This window comes from Myotis yumanensis, unplaced genomic scaffold (assembly GCF_028538775.1).
Source record: "Myotis yumanensis isolate MYYU_CA2020_CCGP unplaced genomic scaffold, mMyoYum1.0.hap1 SCAF_3, whole genome shotgun sequence".
NCBI classification, from domain to species: domain Eukaryota; kingdom Metazoa; phylum Chordata; class Mammalia; order Chiroptera; family Vespertilionidae; genus Myotis; species Myotis yumanensis.
This window is the reverse complement of record NW_027223754.1, coordinates 42423419-42439571: the sequence shown is the minus strand read 5'-3', so window position 1 is coordinate 42439571 and position 16153 is coordinate 42423419. Positions and strand designations below refer to the sequence as shown.

The following is a 16153-nucleotide window of genomic DNA, read 5'->3' as shown; positions in this document are numbered from 1 at the left end:
TTGAAGTCTATCATACTAAGAAGTTCACAAATCATAAAAAGGTAACTCAATACATTTTCACAGCAGGAATCTACCTATGTAACAATCACCTGGATCAGAAAATAGAGTATGGCCAGCATCCAAACAGCCCACTTTCTATCCAGTCACTGTCCTGACTTTTTTCCCAAAGCAACTACTGTGCTGATTTCTATCATCACAGAGTGATTTTGCCAACCTTTGGCATTTATGTAAGTGGAATGATATAGTACATGCTCTTGTGTTCACTTTCTTTTGCTCAAGTTCATGTTTGTGACATTTACTTGTGTTGTTTTTATAGCACTAAGTAGTTCATTGATTTTCATTGCCTCTATTATACATTGCATAAGTATTTTACTACTTATTGATTGACTCTATCTGGGTTGTTTCCTGGTTTTACAAATAGTACTTTTGTGACTATTCATGTTTGTGTTTTTTGTGGGTATTTGTACACATTTATATTGGGTATATACCTAGGAGTGGAATTGCTAGGCCATAGAATATGTATATGTTCAGTTGTCATAGATACTTCCAGTTTTTCAGCATATTTGATTCAGTTTACTTATGTGAGAGGTAATTTTGCTCTATATGAAAATATAATTTTTAAGAGGCAGTAACTTATAAAATTTGGATATGATGGAAAAAAGTGTTACTTTAAAACAAACACTGACTACTCTGTAATGATTTTGTGTATGCCTGGCGTACTTCAGCATTTATAACAAAGCTGGATCACTTTCTTTTGTGAAAATTTACCCATGTGCTTACTTGAGCCTACTTCAAACCAGATAATGATGACAAGAATCTACTGAGTCTAGGAAATTCAAATTATCCCCAGAATATTGGGGATATGGGAAAAACTTACTCTGTAAGTATATAGTGTTCCTTTAACCAAATCATAAAAATCATTGCTGTGTTACATGAAAAGTTTATGAGGTCACATGAATGCTTGCTTACTGTGCATATGGTAAGAGCTGTGCATTTCAAGTAAAATATAGAAGCAGTTCTGGCTGTAAGGAAGTATTTTAAGAAAGCAAGAGAACTATAAATGGCCATCTGCTCTCTTCTCCATTTTTATTTGCTGAATTAACCCAGTGCAATATTTTAATGACTAATGGGTTAGTATTTCATCTGCTCATTAATTTTTTCACACTTTACAATAATCCATCATTTTTACTGAGTGGAGACAATTTGCTACTTTGTAAAAATATTTTTTAAAATATGTGTAATTCAACTTTCCATTAATTTCAACTGTATTTTAGAGACGGGGATACTGAGGTCAAGGTGCTGAGGAAAGAATTTCAGTTCATTGGGATGACACTGCATATTGGGCGATATGTATATAAGATAGGTGTGTTTGGTCTTATTTGAAAAGAACAAGAAGAGAAGCTTTCTCTGTATGACCAAATATTGCAGAGATGTAAATTACATCAATGATATTATAACACTTTGGCAAAATGAGTGTAAGGATTCGTACTTTAAAAATAATGCAAAACATATGTCACTATCAGATTGGAGCTTATGGTATTCCAATTCTGTACTCAGTGCCATGAATCTAAATCAAGTTGAGCATATTAATGTGTGTGTGTGCATGCATGTGCACACATTGACATTAAAATTTCATTTAAGTACATTTTTAATTTGTTTCTGTTCTCGTGCTTCTGTCTTTTTATTTCTCTTAAGTTGGCATGGCACATTATATGCTGCTGGGCCATTTAAGGTTCATGTGTCCAGGAGCAGATGTCAGTTTAATGGCATCTTTAATGCCTGCTGTGCCACTTCCACAAGTAGATTCCCTGAAAGAGGATTTAGCCAGAGGGTTCAAGCTGACATTTGGAGAATTGATGGATGAGATGAGAGGTGGAGAAGAAAAGGGAAGGGGCTTTAAAATATTCCAGTATTGATTATTTTCAAAAATTTTAAAAAGGATTTCTAAATCGTTTGCCAAATATTTTTCTCTCCTGGTGGTTTTCTAGCTCAGTCAGTTTTAAATAATTTATCAACAGATTTTTAAAAGCCTCCACTCCAGTTCTTATAGGTTATGGAACCTGAGGGTATCCTTACCTATCAACAGAGATATATTATTCTCTTTAAAGATAAGGGGTACGTTGTGCTGAGGGAATGGAGAATAACTAGTACAATGTTCCTATGGATTGCAGGAGCCTATCCTGAATTAATATTATTTTGAAATAATGACTAAATTCTGAAAAAAATGACAGTGCACTAATCATTATGTCTAAAATAAATTAACCATCTTAGAGGCACATATTTTAATCCCATCAGATTTCACGTGTATCTTCTTTCTATTGGACTAGATAAGTTAAAGCTATACCTTTTATTACTTCTTAGTGTGTCTATGAAATATTACATGCTATACTTTCCTAAGGCTCTTGAGCCCCACATATTGATCACATAATCTCCCACACCCAATTTTCCCCCTTATTACTAACTGAAGAATCTAATGTAATTGACACTAGTTCATCCCAATGCATAGCATAAATACTTTATTACGAGTTTTTTCCCCCAGATAAACTTCCATTAAAATTTAAAGACCAAGAAAAAAAGAAATCCAAAACATTAAGCAAGTCAATACTTTAAATTGACCAATATAAGAAGTCAAGGATTTCTGTTTGGTTGAATATGAATGTAAAAATGTCTGGTTGGATAGCACCCAATTCTAAAGAGAGGTTGTTTTTTGTTGTTTTGTTTTGTTTTTGTGTGTTATTCCTTGGACATTTTCATTTTTTACATCCTTGTAAAATGTAATTTCAAAACAGACTACCTGGATGTCTTTGGGAACCTGTCGTCAGAGGGATGACACTGCAAAATGTTTCCATGAGCTACAAAGCATAGATGCTAGATAAAAGACTTGGTTCTCTACTAGAAGATGTGCATTATATGCATGCCTCAGTTTATAATGGATTGTTGTCACTACATACCCAAGTCCATCATGGCAATGCCGGGATCAGAACTTAGCTGCTGCTGCCTCCCAGTATGTGCCAGTAGATTCATCAGTAGATCCTCTCAGATAGAATTATGTATTTTCAAAATCATCAGAACATTTTCTTCAATTACAAAGCAGGAATATAACAGTGGACTAAATCATTATGTTTTATGGAAATTTACCTGTGAACTTAATGGACATAATTCCACTAAAACATACTTTAATTTGAAATATCCAATACTTTAATGCTTCTAATAAAATGTGAAGATTAAAAATGACTTAGGAAGGGCAATATAGCCTTCCCTTTAATGTTCAAGAAAACATACACGATATAAGCCATTTTCCTTTCTCTTTTCTGGAGGTATTAGGTAAACTCCAGGAAAGAAGTACTGTGCTGATCTTCACTAATGTATCCCTAGTGACAACACAGTGCAGGGCACACAGAAATTTAGGTGGATCTCAGGAAATAGATATCCTATATAATAAAAGCCTAATATGCTAAGTGTCCGACCATCCTTTCGACTATTCAACCAGTTGCTATGACACACACTGACCACTCTGGGGTAGACACTCCCACCAGTAGGTTAGCTTGCTGCTGGGGTCCAGCCAATCAGGACTGGGCGAGATGGGCCAGACACATCCTGGAGCCTTCCCACAATCCCTCCCTGGCCCCTATCGTGCACCAGTGGGGTCCCTCGGCCTGGCCTGCGCCATCTCACAATCCGGAACCCCTCAGGAGATGTTGGAGAGCCAGTTTTGGCCCGATCCCCACAGGCCAGGCTGAGGGACCTCGCCAGTGCACGAATACATGCACCAGGCCTCTAATACTAACATAAAGGAATTTCTATGGGCATAGATTCTGGTATCACATGGCCTGGGATCAAATCCCAGCTCCTACATTGGGATTTGAACTCAGTTAATAACTTCTGTAGCTTTGGGGAAGTTACTTAATCTCTTTAAGCTTCAATTTATTTATTTTGGGGAAAGAATTAGCTACCCTCTGGATTATTGTAAAAATTAAATGATTTTATATATAAAATGTTCCATTCCATGCCTGGCAGAGTTTGTGCTCAATTAATGGTAACTATTTCAGATAATGAAGTTGGTGATCTTCCTGCCACAAATAGAATTATTTATTTATTTTTTATCAAAAATTTGGGATGAAGAGTGAGGCTTATGTATGACTATCTAAAAATGTTAGAGGATTTCTCAGGCCACTACTAATTTCTAGTGTCTCTGATATGATTAATTCTAATTAGCATCCAGAAGAGTTAGGAACTGGTATTATTCCCTTATCAGGGGTGGGGAACAATTTTTCTGCCTATGTTCCCCACCCCTGCCTTATGTATTTAATCAATAACCTATTATAAGTTAATTTTAGGTTCTCCCTTTGTTCTTTTGTCTTATTGTATATCTTGGTGTTCAGAAAAGAGAAATAGTGCCAGAAGTGTGAAGTCCTTCAGAAAGTAAAGTATATTTAACAAAATCCATAAAGAATGTTCAATTATGCAATCTGTTCCCATGAAAAGGCCTTTGTTGATTATCATGTTAATTAGAATATCTTCTACTACTCTGAAATGTTCTATACAATCAATGTTTTACTTCCTCATGTCTCATAGTGCATAATTTGTAGTTTTCTGAAAAGGAAGAGACAGATAGTACCAAATCTTTGCATTAGAGCTGGTTCCCCAGAGAGACTTGTAGCTGTGCTCAACTAAAAAAAAAAAAAAACAAGGAAAAAAAAAACTTAAGACATATTGATTGAACTATATACTAGAATATCATAGAGTAAAAATTTTTACCTTATCATGTAAAGCTCATGGGAATTACCTACATCATCAGCCAACACCATGTTATTAGGTTTAAAAACAAAAGCAAAATACCAAAGACACTTCAATTTTCCCTTTCATTATTCCTTTTCTTTCTTTTCTTGTCCAATTTATCTATCAATATTTTATAAATGAAGAAGAATTTAAAAATAGAGATTTATTCAATGAAATAAAAATGAAATTAACATAATTTAAAGGGTGAACTTGGTTGTTTTCATGTAAAAAGATATTTTAAGAGGTACAGATATTTGTTTTAATTTAACTAGAATACAAATGCTTAGTTGATGCAAGCAGTGTGTTAAGAACTGTGGACCGATTGACATAAATAACACGTGATCTCTACCTTCAAAGAGCTTTTAGTCTATTTGTTGAAACAGGACAACAAAGAGCTATATAAGATAATTTAAAATGAAGTGAAATATCTATGATAATACAAAACCCAAAGCCTTCTGCCAACAAATATCAAGGAAGGCTTCATTAGCGAGTTGGATTTCTGAGTCAATCACAGAAGGATATGCTTCATAGGTACCTGAGAGAAGGAAGTGCTTCCATGAAAGAGAACATCATGAAAAGTAATTAAATTGTCATGGTTTGGTGACTATCAATGGGTCAAGCTTGACTAGAGCAGAAAGAGCCAAATGGAATGAGACAAGACTGTGGTGTCAACAGAAATGACCTTGAATAGAATGCCCAGGGAACTGGACCTACCTCACAAAGTCAGCAGGGGCCACTGAGGACTTCTAAGGAGGAAAATATCTGACTTGTGTCAGATAAAACTTTCTCTTAGTTTGCACATCTCAACTGATAACAGTTCCATCCTTGCAGAGGCTTGGGCCAAAAACCTTGCAATCATCCTGGACTCCTATTTCACCCTATATCCCTCAGTCAGGAAATCCTAGGAACTATACCTAGAAAATAACCCGAATCTGGCCACTTCTTTTTTTTTTATAATATGTTTTTATTGATTTCAGAGAGGAAGAGAGTGGTAGAGAGAGATAGAAACATCAACGAAAAGAGAGAATCATTAATCCGCTGCTTCCTGCATGCCCCCTATTGGGGATGGAGCCTGCAACCTGGGCATGTGCCCTGACCAGGCATGGAACCATGACTTTCAATAGGTTGACACTCAACCACTGAGCCACACCAGCTGGGCATGGCCACTTCTTAGGTCTCTTCTGCAACCATCTTCATCCAAGACACATCATCTCTCGCTGTTGTTGCCTCACTTACCTTTGTATTTTTACTCTTGATCCCAGCCCTAAGTCTCTTCTCTACATAGCAGCTACAGTTACCTTTTACTACAAGAGTCCAATAATATTACACTTTCATTCTAAATCCTTCAGTGGTTTCTCATCTCATGCTGGTTAAAAAGTGCTGTCCTTCCCATGACCTGGAAGGCCCTACTTCCTCTATCCCACTGTGACCTGGCCCTGGGCCAGTCTCCTTTTCCCCCGCCCTCCCCTCCACTCCCCACTACTCTCCCTGCTTTACTGGCTCTGTTCTTTCAGTGCTCCAAGCAGTCTTCCCCGATAGAGTCCTTCCACTGTGGATCCCTCATCTTGTAAAGGTCATCCCCAAAAATGCAGAGCTCCTTTCTCACTCATTTAGGTTCCTGTAAAAAAAATCATATTCTCAGAGAATCATCCTGAGAGAAGGCACTTTGTATAGAATAATGACCTATCTCTATCTTCTATTCTCTTGTTCCTCTTATTTTCTTCACAGCAGTAATCACCAGGTTACCTATAATATAGTTGTTTTGTGTATCTCTTTTTGTTAGAATTTAAGGTTCTTGAAATTTTGTCAAACACCTGTATCAAAAATGTTAGACACTCTTTAAAGAACTTAACAAATATTAATGCATAACAACCCCATTACATAGGTAATATTATTCCCGTTTTATAGACTAGGAACTTGTAGCAGAGAGTTTAAGTAAATTACATAGTAAGATATCATAGTTAGTATGTGGTAGAGCTTTGACTCAAACCCAGGCAATAGCACTCCTAGCCACCACTAAGTTTTGGTGTCTTTTGAAAGCAGAGACTTGGCTTTCTTCATTGTTATGCTGCTTCCCCAGCATCTAGAATGCGGGCTGGCCCAATATTTAATGAATAAATAATATTTGGCTATATTAATTTAAGGTGGCAGTATAGCACTTCTTTCCTATATTCAGAAACCAGTGGAAATCTAGAAAGAAAATAAATCAGAAAGTCTGTTTCTGTTCAAACACCATATATTATTTATTTTGAAGAATATCACTTGTTTCTTTTTTTTAAGCACTCTAAATTTTTTTATTAGCCTGCATGATTCCATTTTCTATTAAAACACTATTATTGTAAACTCAGCAGTAAACACTAAATATTAAATACTTGACTGCTTTTTTATGGTCATGTGCTGAGTTAAGCAAATTAATCAAAAGAAAGCTTGTCTCTAAAATTGCCTCCTTTTAATTACACTGTGGGGAATAGTCAGTAAAAAGATATTTGATGAGGAATGTTAGCTTTGTTAAGCTGAGCTGATAGTGATCATGGCAAGTGCCAAGCATTGTGTTATGAGAATAAAGACCTGTAAGGTATCCCTATATCTACAGTGTTCATAGCCCAGGAGATAGACTAGTAAATAATTAAGTTCAAAAATATCACTAGGGTATAACAGGAATATAGAGCCATGTGTCCAGAGAATTGGGTAAAGAGGAAGAGGTGACAAGAAAGATTTGGTGGAGGAGAGGTTGTTAGGTGTCTTAAAGGTTAATGAGTATTTGCAAGGCTGACTCAAGGGTAGAGGCAACTTAGGGATGGGGGAACTGGTGGCAATGGTGGGTAGAAGACTTTCCAGACATAGAAAAAAGCATGAGTAATGGAAACTTACTATGTTGTGAATCTTTGTTCAGATTGATCTTTTACAGGGAAAAAGTCTATCAATTTTTGAGACTCCAATTCCTTATTAACTCTATAAATTGCTGTAAGACCATAGGAGGCTCAAAATTGCATATGTATAAAATTTGCTGACACTAAATAAAGTAATATGCTGTTTTATAAGTGACTTAAAATGTATTTTTAATCAAGTAAAAATGTGAAATTATAGTTTTGTTTCACTTTTTCCTCTTAGAATTAACATTTTGGTAAAATTTTAGGAAGCAGCCCAACTTCTACAAATGCTGGTTAAATTTTTGCTAAATTTCAGGTTTATTTCTACCTCAGTTATATTTTCATAATAAGATTACTCTTAACAATATATAGTTAATGTATCTTTAAAATGTATCAAATCAGCTTATTTGTGGGTAAAATTTGGCATAGATATTTTGTGGCATCCTCTACATCTTTGACATGACATCTAGGTTTTTCTTTAAGAAAATTTCTAATAGTGATGTCTTAGGTTTTATGATCTTAAAAATTTCTTACATTTGTATCATTCATTACAGTTTACAAAACCTGCTGTTCTGACAGTTTACCTACATTTTACCAGTTGATCCTTACAATAGTTCCGTAATTTAGACAAAGCATAGCTAGTCCCGAGTTCCATGGACATTTCCCTGCTTCTTTTTTTACCTGCTCTTCAAATGTCCAGATGCAATGCACTCAGATAGCTGTTGAGAGTATGGAATTCCAAATAAGTTGTCAGGGAACCATGCTAGATCATTGATCAAGTGGCATAATGAGAGCAACACCAATGGACAGTGAGTCATGCGACCAGGATTTTAATCAATGTTGGCTCTTTCATCACCTGGATGGAGACACTGGACCTATCACCAGACTTTTCTGGGTCTCAATAAATCATATCTGAAAATGAGTTGGAAGGGAAGAGATGAAATCATCTCCAAGGTCCCTTCTACTTGAAATTTCTGAGATTTAATTTAAACTTGAAAGTAAATGAAGATGAGTAAATATAATCATTAGAAGAAACTTTTAGAAGATTTTGGTGAAGCATGAAGATTTTAAGACCTGGTGACACCATGAAATACATTTGGACTTATCATAGCAAGCATTCTGCAATAACATCTCTTCATATGAAATTTACTAAAAACTAGTTTTATATTAACATTGGCCCTTTTCTATATATGTGACCTGAAGTTTTCTTTGGTAAGGCAGTTGTATCATTTAAGTGATTTGCTTCTATTAGGAATTTTTTACTTTCCTTAATTATACTAAATTATGTTTTCTATTAACAACTCTTAAAGAGGATCAAAATAATTATTTCCAGATATTGTGGGTTAATAGAAACAGTTGACACCAACTAGAATTCTTTTTTGTGTGTGTATTTTTTAACTGCTTATGAAATGTGTAGTAAAAAGTAAATTTATAGACGTTATTTTAGAAAAAAAGAATGATAATAAATACTGAGATTATATAGCATATGGTTATTTTCTTATGGAACCTCTTATATGTAAAGGCTAGAGGCCCGGTGCATGAAAATGTGCACTCAGAGGAGGGGTCTCTCAGCCCAGCCCATGCCCTCTCACAGTCCAGGAGCCCTCTGATCAATCGCCCTGCAGAGGGTGGCCTGGGCCTCCCTCTTTGGGGCGATCGCAGAGCACCCCCCCCGGTTGATCACCCGGCCGGCTGGTGCCCTGGGCCTCCCTCTGTGGGGTGATCATGGGGCAATGGCGGCCCCCCCCCGACCAATTGCATTGCACCCACTTTGGCTGGCCTGGCACCAGTGCATGTCATAGTGTGGTCGCCTGGACAGTCATTCTGCTGTTCAGCTGTTCAATCAATTTGCATATTATGCTTCTATTATTATAGACTAGAGGCCCGGTGCACGACATTCGTACACTGAGGGGTGTGGGGATCCCTCAGTCCAACCTGCACTCTCACCAATCTGGGAACGCTCTCCAATCGGGAGTTTCTGTCTGTCTTTGCAATCATATGAGCAAATTGTCTGAGACCCCAACTCAGTTCGGTTTGTTGCTCACAGAATAATAGAGGCATTTTTTTTTCTTTGCTTCATTGGTGGAGATTTCCTGGAAGTTTTAGGATATCTTCCCTTTAATTTTTCTTAGACACTCGGATTTTACTTATGTCTCTCACCTTTGCTTTCCCTCCATCCCCCACCACAACAGTAACTTGCTCCAGACTCACTTTGCTCTAGTGCAGGGGTGGTCAAACTTTTTGACTCGAGGGCCACAATGGGTTCTTTTTTTTTTTTTTTTTTTTTTTTTTTTTTTTTTAAAATATATTTTATTGATTTTTTACAGAGAGGAAGGGAGAAAGACAGAAAGTTAGAAACATCGATGAGAGAGAAACATCGATCAGCCGCCTCCTGCACATCTCCCACTGGGGATGTGCCCGCAACCCAGGTACATGCCCTTGACCGGAATCGAACCCGGGACCCCTCAGTCCGCAGGCCGACGCTCTATCCACTGAGCCAAACCAGTTTCGGCCACAATGGGTTCTTAAACTGGACCACAGGGCCGGAACAAAAGCATGGATGGAGTGTTTGTGTGAACTAATATAAATTCAAAGTAAACATCATTACATAAAAGGGTACGGTCTTTTTTTTTTTTTTTTTAGTTTTATTCATTTTAAACGGGCCGGATCCGGCCCGCGGGCCGTAGTTTGCCCACGGCTGCTCTAGTGTCTAGGAGATCCGTCTGCCACCAGAACTACTATTTCCAGAATTCTTGGTACTCCCCACGCTCTTGATTTTCCCTTCCTGCTCTGTCTCTGTCCCATGGCCTCCCACTCTGCCAAGTCCTCCAAGCCGTCAGCTCTCCCTGTCTGCTCTCCATCTGGTGGCTTGGGGAGCCAAGTTCCCCAAGCCGCTCCACTCTCCGCCGGCTCTCCCGCTCTACTCTCCACCCAGCGGCTTGGGGGCAGTGACCGAGGGAGCCACATCCCCCCAAGCCACCAGCTCTCCTGCTCTGCTCTCTGCCCAGCGCCTGTGTATGCAAATTAACCCAATATCTTTGTTGGGTTAATTTGCATACTCACTCCTGATTGGCTGGTGAGTGCAGTGGAGGGATGGTCAATCTACATGTTTCTCTTATTAAATAGGATACGTGCATCCCATGATAATTGTTGGGAATTCAGTTTTTTTGTATACTCATCTACAAACTAGATAATTGACTAGAAGTGAGAACTAAGATTTATTTCCATTAATGGTACATTTTGTAGAAAAATATAGGACTTTTTAAAATCTTAAATCAAGGTTATATTTTATTACTGGTTCCTCAGAAAATCAATGGTTTCTCTTCTCAAACTCTGTCTCTATTTGGAAAAAGTCTTAATTTCTTCTCATTATCAACCACCAATTCCAACTATTTAAATAATTTCTATGTAAAAGCCAGCACACACAAATGCTTATGAACCTCTGCTCCTGGAAACAGAAAATATTCTACCAGGGCCTATATTTGTAATATTTCCTAGAAATTAGTCTGTTCTCCAATACAAACATCACAGAGAAAACTATGGACCCCGACCATCCATTTGTATAGATTACACAAACTAACAACGGAAAAATCTCCATGAACCCAAAGCTCAAATTATTATCATTTTTTCTGTCTCTGAGATGATTTATTGGGTAGTTGTACTATTTCTGTTTTCTTTCTCTAAGTAGGCAGAGAGGATAATGTCGTTGATTAATTCTTTGAAGGCTAGATCAGAATCATAATTTGTGTATCCTTCGTACCTAGTTGGTGTCAGTAACTCTTTGTTGAATAAACAAAGAGCTTCATAGGTTTTCAACCAAAGGACAAATACATAGGATGCTTTACTACAGAATATTCATGAGATACTAGTGGCAAAAGGTCATCTCTTCTTTCTGTAAACAAGTTCAAGAAATATAAGAGTTCAAAGTGAACTTAAGTCTTCTGAACCTTAATATACTTAGTGCTGGCATCTTAAACTAATTTATGGATGTGACTTTAGTAGTATGTCATAGTGATAATTTGTCTACAATCATTTCATAAGCATCACTGAATACCTATCATATAATAAAAGTCCATCATTATTATATTGAATCAAACTTAAATACAGAATATAAGTTGTACTCTGTTGTAGAATGCATTTAAATACCTTGATTAAGTCCTACTAACTCAATTTCAAGTGACATTTCATGACCTTAGTCCCTTAGTCCGCCTCCCACCACACACACACACTTGGTGATTCTCTTTCCTTGGCTTCTCATTGTATTCATTGATTCTATTTTTCTATTAGTTTACAGAAAAATTAAAGTATTATATAAGCTTTCTTAACTACAGTTATTTAACAATTTTAAATTGTGCTATAGTGAGGCTAATTTAAATACAATGAGTTTATCATGGTTAGCTTGCATTTTAAGAATCAGTCTGTGCTTCCAACATAACCCTTCACTAATGTTCTTCCTTTTTCGGCATCTTTTGGATTCCAGTCTGTTAATCCAGCCCAAGGCTTTCATGAAGGGATTGGGTATTGTTCTAGCTGAGCTGTTAAAAGGAAATCTGAACTACGGTCATTGTAGTTTCACTTGAGGAAGACAATGCATGGACAGAATGCAGGAATTAACTCAGTTTCTCTAGGTCAAAACTAGTGACTAAAAAGTATGGTCTCGAATCAGTAACATCCAACCACCTGGGAAATTCTCAGACTTCACCTAGACCTACTGAATGACAAACCCTAGAGGTGGGGCCCTGCAATCTGTGGATTCATAAGACCTCCAAGTGATTCTAATTCAAGCTAAAGTCTCAGCACTACCACTTTAGATCTTCCCTTAATGCGAAGAATTTTCTGGGAGCTAAAACAACTAAAAATACCATCCTAACTCAAGGAAGTCCAAGTAATACAACCCAAACCTCAATTAAGTTCAACAAAAACTCAATGGTATACATGAGTTTCAATATAGACAAACTTGAGTTTGCATCCTAATGAACAGATTCCCAACTCAGCCATCTACAGTAACCCATCTGAATCTCAGGGTCCTCCTTTGAAAAATAATGCTGACCTTGCTGGACAGTTGTGAGGATTAGAAATGACATGTGAGAAATGAGATCCTGAGATGCTTTTCCCACATTGCTAATGAGGCTTACGTGTTGGACCTTCACTTGTACAAATCCCTTTTAAATAATATTAAGTTTAAAATAAGTTTGGAACCTAATTTTGTATTTGAAGTTTATATTATTTTTTCTTAAGGAGGATCCTTAAATTGTATTTGTTTCAGGCCTTCACAGAATCCCAATGCACTCCTGGCAAAGTACAATGCTTGGCACATGCCAGAGGCTTAATAAGTGTTAGTTCTGTTGCCAGTTAGTCTATTCACTCCTCCTGCCACTTGTTGTCATTTACATTTGGATCCTGAATTGTATTGTGGAATAACTTACCAGGTTAGCACGTAAGCCAGATAATGAGTGCACGGTACACATTCCTGGATGACAATGAGTCTGAAATCTATTTAGGAAACAGAATTTAAGTGCGGAGGGGTGCATTCTCTCACAAAGCAGGAGTCTGCTTGTTTGTCAGGTCAGGCAAAGATTCCAGCCCCTCCATTTACATTTATCTAATATGTGGCAAGCAAAGCGTATGGAGAACTAAATCTTTTAAAGACAAAAACCTTTTAAAACCAATGTGAAGTTTCTTAAGATTCAAATGACAGTTCTCTGAAAGTCAGACTGTATTTTTTTCCCTCTCTTTTACAATGATTATAGTAATTGAACAGAATGTAGTCTTCTCCACTGAAGTATATGAATGTAGACATTTAAGGTTATATTTCCAAAGTAGCATGTATAGACTTAGCCATGTCTCTCTCTTAATACTGATGGTGTCATGCAAGGTGCAAGGAAGTGCTTTTGCTCATTGGTTTGAAAATGTACCCTACCACATTAATGTGAGTATCCTTCAGCACCATTAATTGATTACCCCATTTTTCTATGACTTCTTTTCAATTAATTTTATTCCAGAATGACGTTATCTGATCTCTTTTTTAAAAAAAATTTGGTTAATGATACTAGTGCTAGCATTTTCAGTATTTATCAAGTGACTAGATCTTTTTGGTTGAAGAGTTGGTTAGGAAAATGCCTGTTGAGCTCACTCCCCAACATAGTAACCAAATTTTAATATGTACCTTCTTGGGATACAGATAGTTATATAATCTAACTCCACAGCACTGAGGTACAGTGTATGTAGTGTATTTATGATTGAACAGAAAGTTTCAAACAGCAGCCTGTGAAATTGGATTTTAGATGTAATGTACCATAAATGCTGTAAAGATTGCCTTTAATGCTATAAATCAGATTTTATTGGTTTCAGCTATCTCATTCTGGTTATTGTATTGCCCACAAAATCAGAGGAAATCAAAGAGCTGGAATATTTTTTATTTTAATATCCCATATTCTACAGTAATGGCACATGTACCCTTACAGCTTCCTTTTTGGGTGGTTTGGACAAAGTTGACAGGGTATCAGCAACAGGCCCCAGCAACATATCAGTGGCAGGATCAGTGTAAACAACCAAACTTCCCAGCTGGAAACCTTTTAAATTTTCCTGTCTGGGAAATATACAAGTAGGTGAATTGGCAGATCTCTTCCCTTGCTGAGAAGCTGGTTGTCATGTTCTTTGTGCGAGGCTGACACCTATAGAGATTTGGCAGGTGAGGGGCACTTTGCATCTTCTGTGATGAGACTATCCATTGGGGCTGAGAGGGTATCCGTGCATGACCTAACTGAATTATTTAAAGCACCCCAAACTGTTGTTATTTAAAAAAAAAGCTGCATCCTCAATCTCTCCATGTTTGGTTTAGAATCACTTCCCCACCACACACACACACACACACACACACTTTGATATTTTTATTCATTATGCTTTAGTCAAGAAAATCAACATATTTGGCATTTTAAAAATGCTTAGAAAAGCATACACATTGACTGGTAGAGCCCAGGAAGGTATAGCAATCTAAAGATGAACTAGTTCGGACAAGAACAATTTTCAAGTTATTAAAAATGCAGTTGTGCTTGGTTTATGCATAATTTTCTTCCGAGTTTACTTCTACTAGACACTCTAAATAGCCTACGCAGGTCTTGTAGGTATTACTTTCATTGTTTAAGGTCAAAACCATAGGCACTGAAGAAGGCAAGAGGGGAAGTGGGGGTTTCTTGAAACAGGATATCAAAGAGCTATATCTTCATTATGTTTCACTTTTTAATTTATTTTTACTGTGGCATTATACCAGATATGTTCTTGTTAGATACCCCACCTGAAAAATAACCACGCTTAGCTACCAGAGAAGGCACCGAAACGTTATGTTTTGTCTTGATTACAAAGAAATCTAATTCCCTCAGATGCTTAAGTAATCTTGAACCTGGTGGAGATAAAAGCCATATAGAACGTTAATACGCTAATATTATGCTAATCCCAGTTCAGCAATTATTTTTTTTCCAAAATAGGAAATCTTCTTGATGCCACCTTCACTGGCTGTGAACTAAGCTGGAAGAAGTAAGGAGATTATGCTGATCAGGGCTTGACATTTATGACTGCCAGTTTGCTGCTGAAAATATAGCCCAGGAGCTCAGCCCTAGACCTGGGAAGCAGCTGGATCCCGAGTGTGCTTTGGCACTTGTTACAGGCTGCATTCAATTTTCTGGGAGCCCCGTGGGTTGCCTACAGTGAACAAGGAACTGTCCTTGTCTGGAAATGTACGTGCAGCTGCAAACGAAGCAAGGAGGCTTTTTCTCTAAGCACTTCTGCCACTAGTTCCATGTTCTTAATAGAGCATAAAGGAACCTCTTTCTTCAAAACCAGCCTTCTCTAAGAAAACCATCCCTATTTAATTTTAGACCAACCCAATAATTCTATTGTATAATTTACCCCCTTTTTAGTCCTCTCTATATAACTCCGTAAATGCTAAAAATATAATTCTATATTTTGGTTTATTTGGTTTGATTTACCTCATCTCCTGTCCTAGCTCAATCAGACTGAGATTACTGGAAACTGACTTTTATTCAGCAAAGTCAAGTTTATTACATCATTGCAATGGGAGCGACCACTCATCAGAAGTGTTGGGCATCTCACCAAATTAAATGACAGAGGCTACTATAGGAATTTGAGGGATAATGGAGCTTAGGTGAAATTTAAATGAAGCCGTGTTTGTGGATAGTCTCAAAGCAAAGCAGGGCTGTGTGCAAAGTGTTTAGCATCAAGCCTGGACTCTGAAGTCCTGTTTCTTTGAAAGCTACAGTTCATGTAGAATGTTGTGTCTAGAGACCCCATGTTTATTATTTTTTTAATATAATTTATTGATTTTTTACAGAGAGGAAGGGAGAGGGATAGAGAGTTAGAAACATTGATAAGAGAGAAACATCAATCAGCTGCCTCCTGCGCACTCCCTACTGAGGATGTGCCCGCAACCAAGGTACATGCCCTTGACCGGAATCGAACCCGGACCCTTCAGTCCACAGGCTGATGCT

The 16153-nt window shown here is 37.3% G+C and overlaps 1 protein-coding gene across 1 annotated transcript in view; it reads left to right on the top strand.

The window, feature by feature from the left end:
• HS6ST3 (heparan sulfate 6-O-sulfotransferase 3) overlaps window positions 1–16153 on the top strand; it is a 713743-nt gene that overhangs the window by 511165 nt on the left and 186425 nt on the right. The gene's annotated exons all lie outside the window — the stretch shown is intronic.